This window comes from Moschus berezovskii, chromosome 14 (assembly GCF_049115385.1).
Source record: "Moschus berezovskii isolate FMDL1 chromosome 14, NW_MosBer_1.0, whole genome shotgun sequence".
Classification (NCBI taxonomy): Eukaryota; Metazoa; Chordata; class Mammalia; order Artiodactyla; family Moschidae; genus Moschus; species Moschus berezovskii.
In genome coordinates, this window is record NC_142473.1 from 70,647,833 (window position 1) to 70,666,453 (window position 18,621).

An 18,621-nucleotide genomic window follows, 5' to 3' on the forward strand; every position below is an offset into this window, starting at 1 on the left:
GAATCTTAGTCACCATCCAGCTCAGTTCTGGCTAATAAGACATAAGTATAAACCATCAGGAGGCTCCCGAGGAAGAACTTGCTTCCCTTATAAAAAGGAACAGACTCCACTGGTATAAGTATTTTTTCTCTTTTTGCCTTTTCCCTTTGCCAGCTTAGAACAAAGATGTGATGTTTGGAGGTGCAGTGACCACCTTGGCACCATGAGACAACCAGCTTACCCTCTAAGGGCAAGCAGAGCAGAGAGACCGAAAAGAACTTAATCATGTGATGTCATTCAGCTGCCACTTCAGTTCAGACTGCTTGCCTCTGAATTTGTAAAAGACAGGTAACTCCCTGTTTGTTTAAGACACAGGTAGGTAGGCGTATTACATATATTCAAGAGAGTTCATATCCGGAGGAAAGCCTCAAGACTGTCTGATCCAACTCGTCCCATTATATATGAGGAAAATGAGGCACAGTGAGGGTGAAACGTGCCCCAAATGACACAGTACAACTAGAACTCAGGCTCCCCAGCTCATCCTAGTCCAGACTCACACGCTCCTACAGCCTGTGCAAAGATTCGCGCCCTTACGGCGTATCTCCGCTGTTCCCCTAGTTTACAGGCTCCTTGAAAACAGAGCTCATCTCTTTCAGTCCTGCCTGGCCTCCTTAAACAAGAGACTGACAGACGCCTGAGCAATAATACACGCTTCATATTTCAAGCCACTGAGTTTGGGGGAGGGAGTTGTTACACAGCAAGAGCTAACCAATACATCATATTCGGGGACCATAAATAAGCATGCTAAGTTGCTTCAGTCATGTCCAACTCTTTGCAACCCCATGGACTGCAGCCTGCCAAGCTTCTCTGTCTATGGGATTCTCCAGGCAAGAATATTGGAGTGGGTTGCCATGCCCTCCTCCAGGGGGTCTTCCCGACACAGAGACCAGGGATTGAACTTGCATCTCTTCTGTCTCCTGCATTGGCACGTGCGTTCTTTACCACTGGCGCCACCTGGGAAGACCACGGACCATTTACTGTAAGCCAAACCTATATAAACCTTGGGAGGTTTATATAAATACTTCATTTAATTCTCACACTGGCTCATGAAGTAGATATTGCCATCCTCATTTTGTAGATAAAATTTCTGAGATTTAAAAAATTTAAATAACTTGCCCTATAGGATTTCCTTTCTTTCAGTAGCCTCTCTCTGCCTTTTGCTCCTTCTGAAACTGGTTTGGCTCTGAAGTCTCAGGGGGTCGTTTTCCCTTTTGAAAGTCTTAAGACCTTCCTTGTTTTTCTCTTTTTAAAAGAACTTGTCCCAGTACCTAGACCCTCGTGGTGGCCAGGCTATGAATAATTTTAGCCAGTGCATGGGTGGACATTCTGAACAAGCCTAACCTTGCCAACAGTTCTAGTTCCTCTTTCCCACAAATCCTGTTGTCTCTGCCTGCGGAGTCTACCTTAGTCTGGTCACTTCTCTTCACTTCTTTTACTACTAATATGGTCCAACCCACTGACTCCTTTTACCTGCATCACTGCGGTAGCCTCTTGACTTGTCTCCTTAACTCTACACTTCCCTACTATGGTCTTCTTCTCATATCAGCTGGAATGACATCATTTGAAAATTAAAGTCAGATTGTAGCAGTCTACACTTTGATGTCCTTTGTTGCTGCTGCTGCTGCTAAGTCACTTCAGTCGTGTCTGACTCTGTGTGACCCCATAGATGGAAGCCCACCAGGCTCCCCCATCCCTGGGATTCTCCAGGCAAGAACACTGGAGTGGGTTGCCATTTCCTTCTCCAATGTGTGAAAGTGAAAAGTGAAAGTGAAGTCGCTCAGTGATGTCCGACCCTTAGCGACCCCATGGACTGCAGCCCACCAGGCTCCTCCATCCATGGGATTTTCCAAGCAAGAGTACTGGAGTGGCTTGCCATTGCCTTCTCCGGATGTCCTCTGTATTTTTATATAATTTTATATATTTAGTTTCGGTGGCGCTTGGTCTTCACTGCTGTGTGGGCTTCTCTCTGGTTGCAGCAAGCGGGGGCTACTCTAGTTGTGGTGGGCAGGCTTCTCATTGCGCTGGTTTCTCCTCTCGTGAAACACAGACTCTAGGGCACGTGGGCTTTTGAGGCTGAAAGTCTAACACCAAGATGTCAGCAGGCGTAATTTGTTCTTCGGTCTCTCTCCTGGGTTTGTGGATGGCTGTCTTCTCGCTGTGTCCTCATGTGGTCTTTTGTCCATAAATGTGCATCTCTGACATCCCTCATGTATCCACATTTCCTTTTCTTACAAGGACCAGTCATATTGGGTTAGGGCCGACCCTAATGCCCACACTTCAGCTTAAGCATCTCTATCAAGGCACTGTCTTCAAATCCAATCACCTTCTGAGGTGCTGGGAGTTAGTACTTCAACATATTGTGGGGGATACAATGCAGCCATTTTACACCTTTTCATGATTTTCCAACTAACTTTGACTAGAATCCCAAGTCACCACCACATCCTCTAAGGTTCTGTGTGCTCGGAGCCCCGCCACATCTCCAGCTATACCTCCCTCCATCCCTGCTTTGCTGTGTTCTCTGGTCACACCGGTCTTCTAGCTCCTCGCATCAAAGTGCGCTCCTGTCTGCAGGCCTTCACTTTCTACTTCCAATAACACTCCTTCACCCCCATATCTCTTCAAAGGCTTGCTCTGACTTGGTCCTCTGTTATTTTGTCTTAATACTACCTTCATGACGGTCTAACTTCTTACTTTGCTTTATTTTTCTTTGAAATATTTATTACCACCTGCCATTTTTTTATATTTGATTGTTGTTCAATTGTCTGTCTCCCCCACTGGAACTCCATGAGACAAAGACTCCTTTGCTTTGTTCCCAGGAATATGGTTTGTCTCCAGGGCCTAAACAGAGTAGTGCTGAACAAAATGTAACACCCAATAAATGTTTGAAAGGAAAAAAAAATGCAATGAAAAGAATGAATAAATGAAAGAAATGAAATAGAATGAAGCAAAATTAATTGAATGAAAATTAAAGTAAAAGAAAATCCCATGAAATTTTTTAAAAAATTCTTTTTCATGCCACTATGATCTTTGTTCTTAATTCAATGTTTGAATTGAATTAACCACTTATCTTCTGGAACCTCATTAAGCATCCCAGAACACTTAGAAGTAAATCTCTCCCAAGCTGTCATCACCTGATCCCAATGCAAGAATTCAGAAAGATTTTCTCATTTATCCTTTTTCTCACCTACAACTGACAGTTCCAAGCAAAGATGCAATCCATAATTTTGACAATGAAATAATTGAGAAACTAATATACAAATAGATTCTTCTATTTTGGGTAAAGAAATTAAGATCATTTGAGGACAGAAAAATGGGAGAGGGAATATATACAAAAATTATGCACTCCTCAAGTCAATAATCCAGTGTTTCACTGCAACTTTGAGTGGACCCCCTGCTGTAGCCCTAGTGGCAGCTTATGGAATTGCAGTCAAGGAAGAAATGGGATGCAAAGAGAATTAACACTTATTTTAAAAATTCAACAACTATTTTAAGGGGATCATGAGACAGCTTCCCTTGGTAGTGCTAGGGGTAAAGAACTCGCCTGTCAATGCAGGAGACATAAGAGAGACATGAGTTCGATCCCTGGGTTGGGAAGGTCCCCTGGTGGAGGACATTGCAACCCACTCCAGCATTCTTGCCTGGAGAATCCCATGGACAGAGGAACTTGGCAGGCTACAGTCCACAGTGTCACACAGAGTCGGACATGACTTACCTCACAGCACACACATGATAGAGCTGCCTTCTCCGTGGAAAATCAAACCCCAGTCTCCAGTTAAAACAGGATCTAGAAGCAGCACTCTGCGAGGTGCAGATGTGAGAACCATTTTGACATCTTTGTTCTGGTCCCATAGACACATCTGATGAGGGGGATCTGTCTGAATTCTCAAAAGAAGCATGCAGGAAATTTATCTGTCCCTCGGAAGCCAAGGCTCAGAGATGTGACATTCACAGAGGCACAGAGGGCAGGACTTGAACCTAAGGTAGCTGATTCTAAACTTTGAGATCCTCCCAATGCTTGTCAAAGGGGATAAACTTCACAAGCATATCTCATTTCAGCCCACATCAAAGCTCCCAAGTCCCTGGAATTTGAATTTCCCTGCCAGTTGCAGTCTCATTAACTCAATGGCCTTTATCACTTGCTTCCTGGGTGCCAAGAACTGTGCTTTGCCCAGTGGCTCCCAGAGAAGGATAAGTGAACAGTGATAATGACAAAATTCAAGTGGTGAGAAAGCAGCTCCTAAGGGTGTCAGAGCTCTTTCTCAAATTGAGTTACTTTCTCACTATTGAATAAATTGTAATTTGAAAAGCTGATAAAAGTGCCTTCTTTTGGTGAGCCAAGCCAATCAATATGTGCCATTTAAAATTCTCCTTCTGCTTTTCTCCTATTCAGGCAGGCTGGAGAAAAAGCAAGCATTTAAGGGCTGAGATTACTGAGCTGAATTTCTTAATGGAGTGATTTTTGCTGTTGTTGAAGTGATTTGTTTCCGAAGAATAGGCAGTCTGGGGCTGGCCAAGTGGACGGCTTTTCTGGAGCGAGAGGAAGACAGGGCTTCCTTGCTTCCTGTCTGAGGTCAGGAGGGATGTGGTAAGGGAGGGGGAACAGCCTCTGCAGGAACCTGCGTCAAGAGACATCGACTCCCACTGGCCCCAGGGACCTGTCCCTGACAGCTGTCATAAGTATTGATCAATCACAGAAGCAGATTTCTAGAACAGTAGGTACCTGATGTAGGACACACATATTCACATACAAAACTTGGAAACTTTGGCTCTAAAATCTTAAAAGGGGTTATTTCTACTTGGTGGGCTTACGAGTGACTTTGTTTCTTTTTTGTTCCATTTGAGAAAAATGTCTCATGTTTCTTCTATAGCCTTTTGTCTCCTAAAGTCAGTAGGTGTCATGGGCTAGCATAGATATCATCAGGCAACTCTCCACCCACTTTACTCTTTTCATTCCCACTTTCATTCCCTTTTCAAAGTGAAGACTTTAAAAAATAAAACGTTCTCTCTCCCCCATCTCCTCTGTACCTAACAGGGCTGAGAAAATCCTCACTATGCCTAAGAATTGATGCTTTTGAACTGTGGTGTTGGAGAAGACTCTTGAGAGTCCCTTGGACTGCAAGGAGGTCCAACCAGTCAATCCTAAAGGAAATCAACCCTTAATATGCATTGGAAGGACTGATGCTGAAGCTCCAATACCTTAGCCACCTGATTCTGGGAAAGATTGAAGGCAAGAGGATAAGTGGGTGACAGAGAAAAGATGGTCGGATAGCATCTCCGACTCAACGGACATGAGTTTGAGCAAATTCTGGGAAATGGTGAAGGACAAGGAAGCGTGGCGTGCTGCAGTCCTTGGGGTCACAAAGAGTTGGACATGACTGAGCAACTGAACAGTGACAATACGCTCACTTTTCCTTTCTCTCCCCTCCCTTCCTTCCTCCTCACAGCCTTGCTGAGATTCCTGGGGGTTCCAGGATGTAAAAGGAATTTCTCCTACCTTCAGCCACATGCCTGTGCATCAGATCCCCACAGATGTTTCACTTAGGAAGGAACTGCCATGGGCTCCAGCAGGGTAGATGGCAGGAACAGGGTTGACACATGACAATAAGGCCATAAATCCATCCTGCGCAATTTCCTTCTCCTGAGCTCCAGGAGAAAGGGGGCTGAGGCAAATGACCAGGACCGCAGAGCCACAGGATGACCTTTGAAGTATAAGGGCATTCGGGGATTTGCTAGTTTCTTCATTTGTCAAAAGGACAGAATCTTCTGACAGGTGTCTCTGCCTCACAGGTGGCAGCTGCTGCTCTGCCTCTGAGGAGCAGATGAAGTAATGGATGCACAAGTGTTCCAAAACGTCAAAGTCCTAGAGAATAATCACCAGGCCTCTCTTCGCCGTTTCTTTCCTGTCTGTCTTCCCCCAAGCCTCCCCCAGTCTAGGCCACCATCACCCCATCTCTGCTTCTGTTGGTCTGTCTTTACCCTTTCCTCACCTCAGTCCCAGCTGTGCACTAACACCCCGTGATCTTTCTAAACCCCACTGCTCAGCAAAGCGCATCCCTCAACAAAAATTCTTTTTGACCAGAACAAAAGCCCAAATTCCAGGTCTAGTGGTGGTAGGCAGAATTCTAAAAATGAGCCAGTGACACTCATCCTTGTATAATTCATTCTCCTTTGAGTGTGGGTGGAACCTGTTAATAGGATGAGCTAACACGTCCATAATTATGTCATAAAGCAAAAGGGAAATTACCCAGGTGGACCCAATTTAATTATATAAGCCTGTTAAAAGCAGAGAGTTTTCTCTCAGCTAGTAGCAGAAGAGAATTCAGAGATCAGAAGCCTGGGAAGGATTCAACAATAACCAGCAAGGAAGTAAGAACTTCATTCCCACAACCACAAGGAAATGAATCCCACCAGCTGAAGGAGCGTGGATGCTGACTTTTCCCCAGGCCATCTGGATAACAGCCTAATCTGGCCGAGGCCATGAGTCCAGCCTTATAACTTTTAAACAGAAACCCCAGGTGAACCTACCAGGATCTCCGACCTACACAACTATGATATAATAAGCAGTGCCCTTTCAGTCTACTAAGATTTTAGCAATTTGTTATGCAGCATGTTCGTTCAAGCTGCTTTAACCAAATACCATAGACTAGGTGGCTTAAACCACAGAAAATTATTTCTCACAGTTCTGGAAAGTGGAAAGTCTAAGATCAGGTTGCCAGCATGGTCAGGTCCTGGTGAGGGTCCTCTTCCTGGTTTACGCATGGCTTTCATCTTGCTGTGAATTATGTTATAGAGAGAGAGCTCATCTCTCTGGCCTCTGATCTTGTAAGGGCATTCACAAGGGCTCCTTCTCTCACCATCTAATTACCTCCCAAAGTCCCTGCCTCCCAATACCGTTACACTGAGGGTTAGCGCTTCAGCATATGAATTTTGGGGAAGATACAAATACTCAGTTCCTAGCATGCAGCAGCAGGAAGTAAATACACTTGATATTTCAAGCCCTTAAGAGTTCTTAGTCATGCTACATCTCCAATCCACCTCTCAAACTTAAGCTCTGGTGTGATTATGGGATTTGAATCTGAACTCTATCACTTGCTGACCAGTTAATGACATCTATTCTGAATCTATACATTTAGGATATTTATAGAACCTTCCTCACGAGACTGTTGGGAGAATTAAATTAGATAATCTACCAAAGCACTTAGTACAGTATCCAGCAAAAAGTATATGCCGGATAAATCATTTTTTATTCTTTGTGTTGTCAGTATAGTCTCTGAAGATGCTCCTCTGAAGTCAAATGGGTTTATTTATTAACCTAGGAAGATTCACTCTTTTCTTGCCTCACATCATACCCCTTCCCCTTACTGCTCTACCTCTCAAATATCCATCCTTCCAGGCCTTGCTCAGATTCTTTCCTCCTCCATGAAACGCTCCCAGATCCTTCTAGCTCATGGTGGTCTGTTCTTTTGGTTAACTGCTCAACTACAGAGAATGATGTAAATACTTAGACTCTCATATCTGATAACTTAAAAGGATGGTTTTTATTGTAAAAAGAAATGCCTGTTTGATAAAGATAGTTGGAAAATCCATAACAGTTGAAAGCAGGAAATAAGTCACCTGCTGCCATTATTTAATATCTCCTTCCGGTCTTCCTGTTTTTGTCCTGATGCATATATAAACATATAGGTAAACAGTTGCCTTCCAGAGAATTAAATCTGTGCCCAAGTCCACCCAGGTCAAGTAGCTACCTGAGAAGAGATTAGGATATGTTCACAGAAGGAATTCAAAGGCAAAGTACAATGTGACACCAAGCCTTAGTCATGCAAAATAGGATTTTGCAGAAAACCAGAGGGTTTAGCCAAGGTTCCTGCATTAGTTTCCTATGGTTGCTATACCGATTACCACAGGCTTAGTGGTAAATGAAACAAATCAGCTCTCTGACAGTTCTGGCAGTCAGAGGTATGAAAGGAGTCTTCTGGGCACAAGGTGTTACTAGGGTTACTTCTGTAGACTTCAAGGGAGGCAGTTCCTTTGCTCTTCCAGCCTCTACAAGCATCTGCATGCCTTAGCTCATGGCTACATCACTCTGATCTCTGCTTCCATAACCACATCACCTCCTTATTTTTACTCTTCTGTCTCTCTCTGATAGGGACCTTTGTGGCTCCATTGGGCTCACTGGATAATCCAGGATAATTTCCTCATCTGGAGATGCTTCATTTAATCATATTCACAAGGTATATTTTATTTTATAAGGTAACATAGTCGCAAGTCCCTGGGATTAGTATGTAGGCATCTTTCAGGGGCCACTATTCTCTCTACCAATGTACCCTAGAAAATAGAGCGTAAGGTAAGGATTATATGCTGCCCATTTTATCCTTATGTATAAGCCTAGGGCAGTAAGAGTGAGGGAAAGGGGAAGTAAAGCAAGTGAAAGTGCTAGTTGGTCACTATTATCTTACTCTTTGTGACCTCATGGACTGTAGCCCACCAGGCTCCTCTGTCCATGGAATTCTCCAGGCAAGTATCCTGGGGTAGGTTGCTGTGCCCTACTCCAAGAGATTTTCCTGACCAAGAGATCAAACCTGGGTCTCCTGCATTGCAAGTAGGTTTTTTACCATCTGAGCTACCAAGCAACAAGAATGCAAAGCAATGTAAGGTGATGATAATTGAGCAGACCAGGATGTGCTGAGAAAAGACACAGCAGCTTGCTCTGTGGGTGAATGGTCCAGCCCTGTGGAAGTCTCCAAGCAGGCTATTTGGAGACACTGTCTCTGGAGCAGTCAGTTGAAGGAAGGAATGAAAGGGAATTTATCTGCCAGGTCACCTCCCAATTCTTATTTCCCATTGATCAACGGTTGCCCCACATGGAGTGAATCCCTACACATATTTGGGCTGCATCATTTGGGATCCTTGAGAGTTTTTTGAAAGGCCCTTCAGTATGGTGCTGTGCCTGAGTCTGGAAGTGATGGAAGGAACCCGACACTCCATGAACATTTGGTCAGCCTAAGCAGGCCTCCGGGGAAGTGATGGCCGAGACAGTGCGATCAGCTGAAGGGCCAAGTTGCAGGTGGAGCCAAAAAAATCCAAGAAAGACAGTGAAGTCAGGAGAATCTGAGGACATCCCTGAGATGTGTCCAAGATATATCACCTCTGAATGTCTCAGATCCATCAGACCCTCCCATTATATCCTCTTCCAGATCCTAATATGAGGCATGAGGTTATTTTTTTAAGAACAAGATGCCTGGCTTCTCCCTGAGAAGTGAGGTAAAAATCCAGTCAGTCACAATGTCTCCTCGTGGTCACAGCCAGTCTGAATTTCCAGTGGAACAGAAGGCAAGAAGATGAACAGAGCAAGCAGCATTCCCTGCTGTGCTGGCCCCAAGGCCTTGACCAATACTCATCACTCCCTCTTCTACCACCCATGCTAGGCCTCTCTGTTCCTCCTCGGGCTGCTTTTCTGTGGATCTGCATTACTAGAACTTGCTGTGCCCTCTCTGGTAAAATGGGAGAAGATGATTTGACTCTGAGATTTTATTCTTTCCAAAGTGACTTCCCAAGGGGTGAAGCTCCCACGTGAAAATTGGCTCTGTCTTATATCACACAGTAACTTAGGCTTTCCCTCTCATGTCCCTTGTGTAGATAAGGCTGGAGTAGGTGGAGGGCCTCCGAGTCAGGCCCTGCTGTGTTTTGCAGCTCCATCATTGGCAACCATATTTATCATGGTTCTCTGCTGGCTTAGTGGCACAGGATGGAAACAACCCTGCAAACAGGAATCATCAGCAGATAGGCCATTAGGGAGAGGGGAGTTTATTAAGGGCTCCCACAGGGTTTTAGAAGGGAAGCTGCTAGAGAAGTGGTTCTTATAATGAAATTGTTTTAGTGCTAGCTACCATTTATGGAGCATCTGTATGTCAGGAGTTATGTGTATGTGTTAGTCGCTCAGTTGTGTCCAACTCTTTGCAACCCATAGACTGTAGCCCACCAGGCTCCCCTGTCCATGGGATTCTCCAGGCAAGAATACTGGAGTGGGTTGCCATTCTCTTCTCCAGGGGATCTTCCCAACCCAGGGATTGAACCCAAGTCTCCTGCATTGCAGGTCAATTCTTTACCGTTTGAGCCAACAGGTAAACCAGGAGCTGTATGAGGCCTTTTTCTTTTTTTAAATAGGTGATAGGGAAAACAATATTGACATAGTGACAGGATCCAAGATAAAAACTGCCTCCGCTTCAGTCACATAATTAAGTCGCTATTTTTATTTTTTTCACGTGCATATATAGTTCTTTCATATTCCTTATAACATTATAGATATAACTTGGAACATTAATTTCTTCATTTTCACTTTAATTTTTACCATAAATAATACTTGCATTTTGTGAAAATCACAGTTGATCTCCCTTTCTTCCAACTTTCTCTGCCCCCTACACTGTGACCTGTGTTAACAGCCTGGGGCGTCCGTCTACATCTCTCTCTATGTTCATTTAAAATAACAGCAAATAATAATAGCAAAACCCTTAGTCAATGCTTATTACAAAGCAGGCATTGCTTTTTGTTTTTAGCCATATGATCTACTCTAGCTTGTTTAATCCTCACAACAACCTTAAAGGAAGTACTAGGGTCTTCTCTGGCAGTCCAGAAAGTCCAGAAAGACTCCACCTTTCATGCAGAAGTTGCAGGTTTGACCTCTGGTCAGGGAGCCAAGATCCCAAGTGCCTCAGGGCCGAAAACAAACAAACAAACAAACAAATATTAAAAGAAAACAGAAGCAATACTGTAACAAATTCAACAAAGACTTTTTTTTAAAAAGGAAATACTAGTGTTATCCTCAGTTTACACATGAAGCAACTGAGGTCCAAGGTATACAAAACATTCAAACATATAAACAAATACCTAGACACAAACAAAGGAGGTTTTTCAGTCATTTAAAATAAAGCAGAAACGTGGAACACACAGGACTCATTTCACTGCAGGAGCTTTTCCAGTAGAGGATATCACTGCTGTCCTCTAGGTCAACAGGGCCAGCTCTAACTAATCTTTTAGGAGCCAAACAATGCCCCATTGTTTGAAGGTACTGTCATTCATTGGCTCTATTGACAGGGATTGATGGTGTTTCTGCCTTTTTTTTTTTTTTCTTGCCACTACAAACGATGTAGCAATAAATATCCTATAATTTAAATCCACTGGTGCTGGTACTTTCATTTTTACGGGATAGAGTCTGTGGGTGTTGGTTCTAAATCTGGCATCCTCCATATGAAATGATAAGCACAGCTGTGAGCTGAGCCAACGCACCCAGCTCTTGAAATACATGAGCTGCTCTGAGGTCAGGAGAGAAGACATAGCATTTCTATGGCCAAGGGGATGGAAGCTCAATAAGATACACGATCAAGGCAGCAGAGGAGGCCAGCTCAGGGGCCAGCCTCCAGACATATCCCAGTCAACTCACAGTCTCTTTGGATATCTCCTGGACATGTATACAAGTCTAGATCCTGTATAGACTTGTAGCAACCATGCTACACCTTCTAGTCTTAGAGTGCTCATTCCAAAGAAAGAAAGGAAAAAAGAAATGGAGCTGCTTATCCTCCTTCTGCTCCTCTGGAAACTCTTGTGCCCTGGAGGGACTCATATTAGATTCTGCATCAGATCCTACATTTTTATAGCTGCTTCACTAGATAAGGAGCCTACCTTGGAGGGGGGAAATGAAAAACTATGAGAGAAATGAGAGAGGTGGCCGATAGTGGTTGGGGTGAAAGAATCTATGTTCTTGCCCTGCCTAGTGGAAGAGAAAAACATTTCAATAAATGTTTATAATAGCCTGATGTGTAAAAAAACATGGTTGTATTCGAGTAGGAAAGCATCTTCAGGTAACAAGAAAAATTTAAAAACTGATTGCAGTAGCTTAAAGGAAATATTCCTAACACATAAAGAACTTCTAAAAATTGGGGAGAAAAACACCAAAAAACCATACAGAAAACCATTCATACAGAGTTTATGAATGGTTTTACAGAGGGGAAATGCAATGACCTCAGTGCAAATACATGATAAGAACTCAACTTCCTCTGAGTATGAAAAATGCAAGGTAACACTCTATTGAGATATCATTTCTCAGCTATCAGATTGGCAACAATCCATAGTCCAACAACATATTCTGTTAATACAACTTTCAGGAAACAAGTCCTCTCATAAATTGCTGGTGGAAGTGCAAAGGGTACAACTCCATGGGGGGGAATTTGGACCATCCAGCAAAATTACAAATTCACATAACTTTTAACACACCAATCCCACTTCCAGGAATCTATCTCAGAAAGTAAACTGGTAAAAATATAAAGTGACATAGTAGAGGATATCCATTGCCAGTAATTACATTAGTAAGAGGATGGAAACAATCCAGATATCCATCACGAGGGCACTGGTTGAATAAATTGTGGTGCAACCATACCATGGAGTATCATACAACTAACGAACTAAGAATGCTCTCTACATACTTACATGAAGTAGTTTCCAGGATGTAGGGTTAAGATGAGAAAATTAGACAATAGGGTTTATAGTATGTTATATTTTATTTAAGAAAGGGGGAATATGAATATGGAAACATATATTCTTATCTAATCAAAAGGTAATAATGGAAGAATAAGCCAATAAAAATGGGGGACCTTTAAGGAGAGAGAAGGAACAGGAAAGAACGGCAAAGATGGAGCCTAATGGAGACTTAATTGCATCTAATTTGTTGTATAGTTTTAACTTTGAAGCCATGTAAATGCTGTAAATAAAAATAAAATTATAGATGAAGAAGAAATTTATAAAAGTTGTAAAAATGGAAATTCATAATAATCATGGCATATTAGATAGGTGGTTTAGCCACCCAAAGAAGAGTTGTTGCAAATGACTCTATAAAACAGGATGTTGACAGTATGTCCTTAAATGGGTAGATCCTGAAGACTAAAAAACACTGTGAAAAAATCTTAAACTGCATTCAGTGGTGTATTGGCCTTCCCAGGTGGTGCTAGTGGTCAGATCCCAGAACAGCCTGAGTGGAGAACTATAATCCCTACTGCAGGAGGAAATTGCCTACACCCAAAAGAAATTTTAAAAACTGGCTGAGTTGTACGAACAGGACTCAAAAATATATATCTGGGAGCGGATCTTTAGGATATTAGACTAGGGAAAGGGGCAGAATATGGAGCTAATGTATGAGAGCACACACCTGTGACGTGGGACCCAAAGTATTTGAGACCAGTCTTGTTATCTAGAATGGTTCCTTGAAATTTGTACATGACAATAGCATTCAACAAATGCAGTAATAATGTCAGACGTCAGAACTGCCTTGGCAGAATATTGAAGAAGCCAAAAATTCAGGAAAACATTAGTTGTAGAATGGACTTATGATGTGAGACTACTGAAAACGCGTTGCCAGACTGTGTGCTCCTGGAGGATACAGACAACAGCTCATTCACTAAGGCAACGGAGATCTTACCAGTGAGGGGGCACTGGTATCTTTGAAGGCCAGGTTAACAGTAAGCGATGTCACCATGGAACTAGACTTCCTAATATCAGTAGGAAAGGTGGGATTCTGGAACGGCAAAACAAACACATGTGGCAGCACCTAACACCAGGGCAAGAGGCCTGATTATTAAAATTGGCAGAAGACCAGAGTGGCATTCAGGGCACCTTGATCTGCAGGGATCTGTGGCATTGGCTAGTACGCATCACAGTGGTTAGGAAGATGGCGAGAGAGTTGCTCATAATGAAAAGTACCCATAGCTGGAGAACAAAGGGCTGATACCTGTCCTTCATCCTCTTGTGGATCTAAGTCAGACTCACAAACCCTTAGGCCATAGATGAGGGATTGGGTTCCCTTAAAGAAGGACCCTGTAATGCCAATTTGAGTATATATTGGAAGTAGTTTTCCAATCTTTCCCCAAAGAGACCCATTGCCTTTTGCCAGGGTAATATAGTACCTTGGGTTGAATGTCTCTGGATCCACCCCTTGTTTATTTCTCTGGTTCCCAATGATAGCTTTGGTTAGAATGCATAAATGGGATAAATATCTTTAAGAGGTCCTTCACATTGGCTCCCTCGATGACGGGGAGGGTGGGGCAGTAAAAGCCATTTTCATAGGAAGGGCCATGTGGAAGCTATCTTTTGTCCTGGTCAAGACAGTGAATCAGAAGCAAAAGGACATTTATGAGAGGAATTGCCGAAATGAGTGCTACTGTTGAAGATTTAAAAGATGCAGGGGCAGTAGCTCCCATCACACCGTGCTATTCACTTTTCCAGCCTTTGCAGGAGCCAGACTTTTCTTGGAGAATGGTGGTGGGAAATGACTGTGAGCTTAATCAGGTGGCCACAACTGCAGCCCAGCTGCCTTGGCAGTTGTGATATCTCTGATATTTGATATGTGGCTGTTGATAGGGTGAATTATTTTTCCCTTCATTCTTAATAATAGGAAGGTGAAAATCTGTTCTCTTTTACATGGCTAGGAAAGCAATAAACTTCCCCTTTTGTTCCTCTGTTGAGAGACGTATTGGAGCAAAAGAGGTAGGTGCTGTGGGAGTCTCAACCACCTGTTCATGTCAGTCACTCGAGCCATCTGGATGTGGTCAGGCTGAATCCCGAATGTATCATTTTTACCATACAGCGGATTACTTCTTTTTTTTTTTTATTTCTAAAAAAGAATTTTATTAAAAAAGCACAAATGCAAAGAAATGAACAGAGGAAAATTTATGCGTCGAACCTGGACTGGTCACTTATGATAATATACATGCTACAATTCCATTCTCTCCAATCATTCCACCTTCACCCTCTCCCACAGAGTCCCAAAGACTGTTCTAAATGCCTATGTCTCTTTTACAGATTACTTCTGTATCCACCCAACCTTATGACTCATTGGCTCCGATAATACTCAGATCATAGGGAACATTTGTGGTTACCTAGTCACTTGGTGTCCCATGGTCAGGCATTAGTCATGGGTAGAGCCAAGAATCAAGGCATGGCCTCATTGCAGAACCCTGGGAGTCTGTACTGCATCTCTTTTACTGAAGTTTATTTAAAGCCCCATGGCATCATCATCTGCCATAGTTCAGTTCAGTTCAGTTCAGTTCAGTCGCTCAGTCGTGTCCGACTCTCCACGACCCCATGAATCACAGCACGCCAGGCCTCCCTGTCCATCAACAACTCCCGGAGTTCACTCAAACTCATGTCCGCAGAGTCGGTGATGCCATCCAGCCATCTCATTCTCTGTCGTCCCTGTCTCCTCCCTCCCCCAACCTTTCCCAGCATCAGTCTTTTCCAGTGAGTCAACTCGTTGCATGAGGTGGCCAAAGTATTGGAGTTTCAGCTTTAGCATCAGTCCTTCCAATGAACACCCAGGACTGATCTCCCTCAGAATGGACCAGTTGGATCTCCTTGCAGTACAAGGGACTCTCAAGAGTCTTCTCCAGCACCACAGTTCAAAAGCATCGATTCTTCGGCGATCAACTTTCTTCACAGTCCAACTCTCACATCCATACATGACCACGGGAAAAACCATAGCCTTGACTACACGGACCTTTGTTGGCAAAGTAATGTCTCTGCTTTTTAATATATTATCAAGGTTGGTCATAACTTTCCTTCCAAGGAGTAAGCGTCTTTTAATTTCATGGCTGCAATCACCTCTATTATTATCAGTGCTGCTGGGTCATATAGCCTAAATGTCAGGGAAGTTTATACTACTGCCTGGACAAGTAGGGGAGCCCTTTATGGCTTTTTGGCTTCAAACCTCATAGGAAATTCTCATTCCTCTGAGTCATACAGTAGGACTTGACTTGGCTCTAGAAGCATGAGTAGAATGTCGATTCTAGCCAAAAATGGGCTGCTGCCACAATAAAGCACCACTTAAAGATGCCCCCAGAAATCACGGTGAAAGAACTCCTCCAGACAGCCAGAGCTACCAGCAGTTGGCTTAATGTGTGTGCAGATGTTAACTCCTCATCAGTAGCGAATGGCCCAACTTATTGGTCAGCGACTTGGAAGGAAAAAGACTACAGTCCATATACCAGTGTCTTAACCAGCTTGATCTGGCCTTCTAGCTGACATTTAACTAAGCCTTTCCACCATTTTTATCAGGCTGGTCATCCCTTGGTGATGAGGGACATGAAGACTGGATCTTTGATTTGAGGCCAGTGGGTCACACCTGCTTGGTGGTATTATGAAATGTGTTCTTTGGTTCAATGTAGTATATGTAGTATAGGATTCTATAAAGAGAGATTGGGCATTTTGTCAGCCCTTAGACAGTGGTGGATGGTGATAGACATTGAATAAAAGAATTCTACCTAATAGATGCAGAAGGAATACTAGATTTAGAAAATAACCTGTGATGATTAATTTTATGTGTCAACTTGACCAGGCCATGGGGTGTCCAAAGATTGGGCTAAACATTATTTCTGTGTATATCTGTGAGGATATTTCTGGATGAGATTAACATTTGAATCAGTAGGCTGAGTAAAGCAGATCAACCTCCCCAGAATAGGTAAGCATCTGTTCAGTTGCTCAGTCGTGTCTGACTATTTGTGATCCCATGGACTGCAGCACACCAGGCTTTCCTGTCCATCATCAACTCCCAGAGCTTGCTCAAACTCATGTCCACAGAGTTGGTGATGCCTTCCAATCGTCTCATCCTCCATCGTGTCCCCTTCTCCTCCTGCCTTCAATCTTTCCCAAAATCAGGGTCTTTTCCAATGAGTCAGTTCTTTGCATCAGGTGGCCAAAGTATTGGAGCTTCAGCTTCAGCATCAGTCCTTCCAATGAATATTTAGGACTGAGTTCCTTTAGGATTGACTGGTTTGATCTCCTTGCAGTCCAAGGGATTCAAGAGTCTTCTCCAGCACCACAGTTCAAAAGCAGCAACTCTTAGACACTCAGCTTTCTTTATGGTCCAACTCTCACATCCATACATGACTACTGGAAAAACCATGGCTTTGACTAGACACACCTTTGTTGGGAATGTAATGTCTCTGCTTTTTAATATGCTGTCTAGATTGGTCATAACTATTCTTACAAGGAGCAAGCATTTTTTAATTTCATGGCTGCAGTCACAATCTGCAGTGATTTTGGAGCCCAAGAAAATAATCATCCAATTCATTAAGGGCCTGAAAAGAACAACAACCATTAAAAAAAAAAAAAAAACAGAAGGAAGAATTCATTGCTTCTTCTGCCTAACTACTTGAGCTGGGACATTGATTTTCTCTCGCCCTCAGATTGGGATTTACACCATAGGCTCCCATGGGTCTCAGGCTTTTGGACTCAGATTGAATGACAGCAGGCTCTCCTGATGTCCAGCTTGTGAATGGGAAAGCATGGAACTTCTTAGCCTCCATGATCTCATGAGCCAATCTCCCTAATGAATCTCTTTACAGAACCCTGATGGTTCTGTTTCTTTGGAAAACCCCTAATACTTCACCAATTTGCAAACTGGAATGAAATAATAGATTTGGTAGTGATTATCAATAAACACCAACGAAATTAGATAAAAGGTCGATAGGGAACTTGACAGTGGAGGCTGACATGAATGAAGCCAGTGATCATTCTTAACATCGCAGAGAGCGAGTGAAGCAGATATTCTCTTCTTGTGATGTGATACGATAGGCACCGCCCTGTGAATAAGAAGCCTGAACCGAGTTGAACCTTTGAATCTAATGATCAGCTTACAGGAAATTCAGGGAGCATGGGAACAAATTAAAAAATAACATAAAGATGCAATCAGATAAGCCCAAAATGTAAGAGATTCTACTACAAGACAAATAACCCAATTTTTCCAAAAAATAATTGTGATGTATGAATTTTGGCTTTTTATTGGAATGAACTAAGTATTGAAAGATATTTTTGAAACAATGGGGTAGTTTGAGTATAGACTAGGATGAGATGGTGCTATTAAGGGGTTTTTGTTCATTTTATTAGCTATAAGACATGCTATCATGTTTTTTAAAGTTATTATCTGGTTAAAATGCCTGCATGGGTGTGTGCTAAGTTGCTTTGGTCCTGTCTGACTCTTTGCAACCCCATGGACTGTAGCCCACCAGGCTCCTCTGTCCATGGGATTCTCCAGGAAAGAATACTGGAGTGGGGGACTTCCCTGGTGGTCCAGTCATTAAGAATATAATTTACCCCCTAATGCAGTGGATGTGGGTTTGATCCCTGGTCAGGGAACTAAGATCCCACATGCCATGGGGCTACTGAGACCATGTGCTGCCAGAACTTGGATCTGATGCAGCCCAACAAATAATAAATAAATATTTTTTTATAAAAGAATACCAAACTGGGTTGCCATGCCCTCCTCCAGGGGATCTTCTCAACCCAGGGCTCAAATCCATGTCCCGTGTCTCCTGCAGGTCATACAATGCCGACAGATTCTTTACCACTGAGCTACTGGGGAAGCCCTGTATAACTGCATATTGACCTATAAATTCCTGGGATTTTCCTTAATACTCCAGAAAAAAAGGGGAAGTTAGAAATGAAACCACAATGGAATATGTTGGTAATTGTTGAAGGTGAGTACATGGGGGGTTTATTACAACACCATTCTCTCTATTTTTCCAAGTATACACTGGGTTTCCT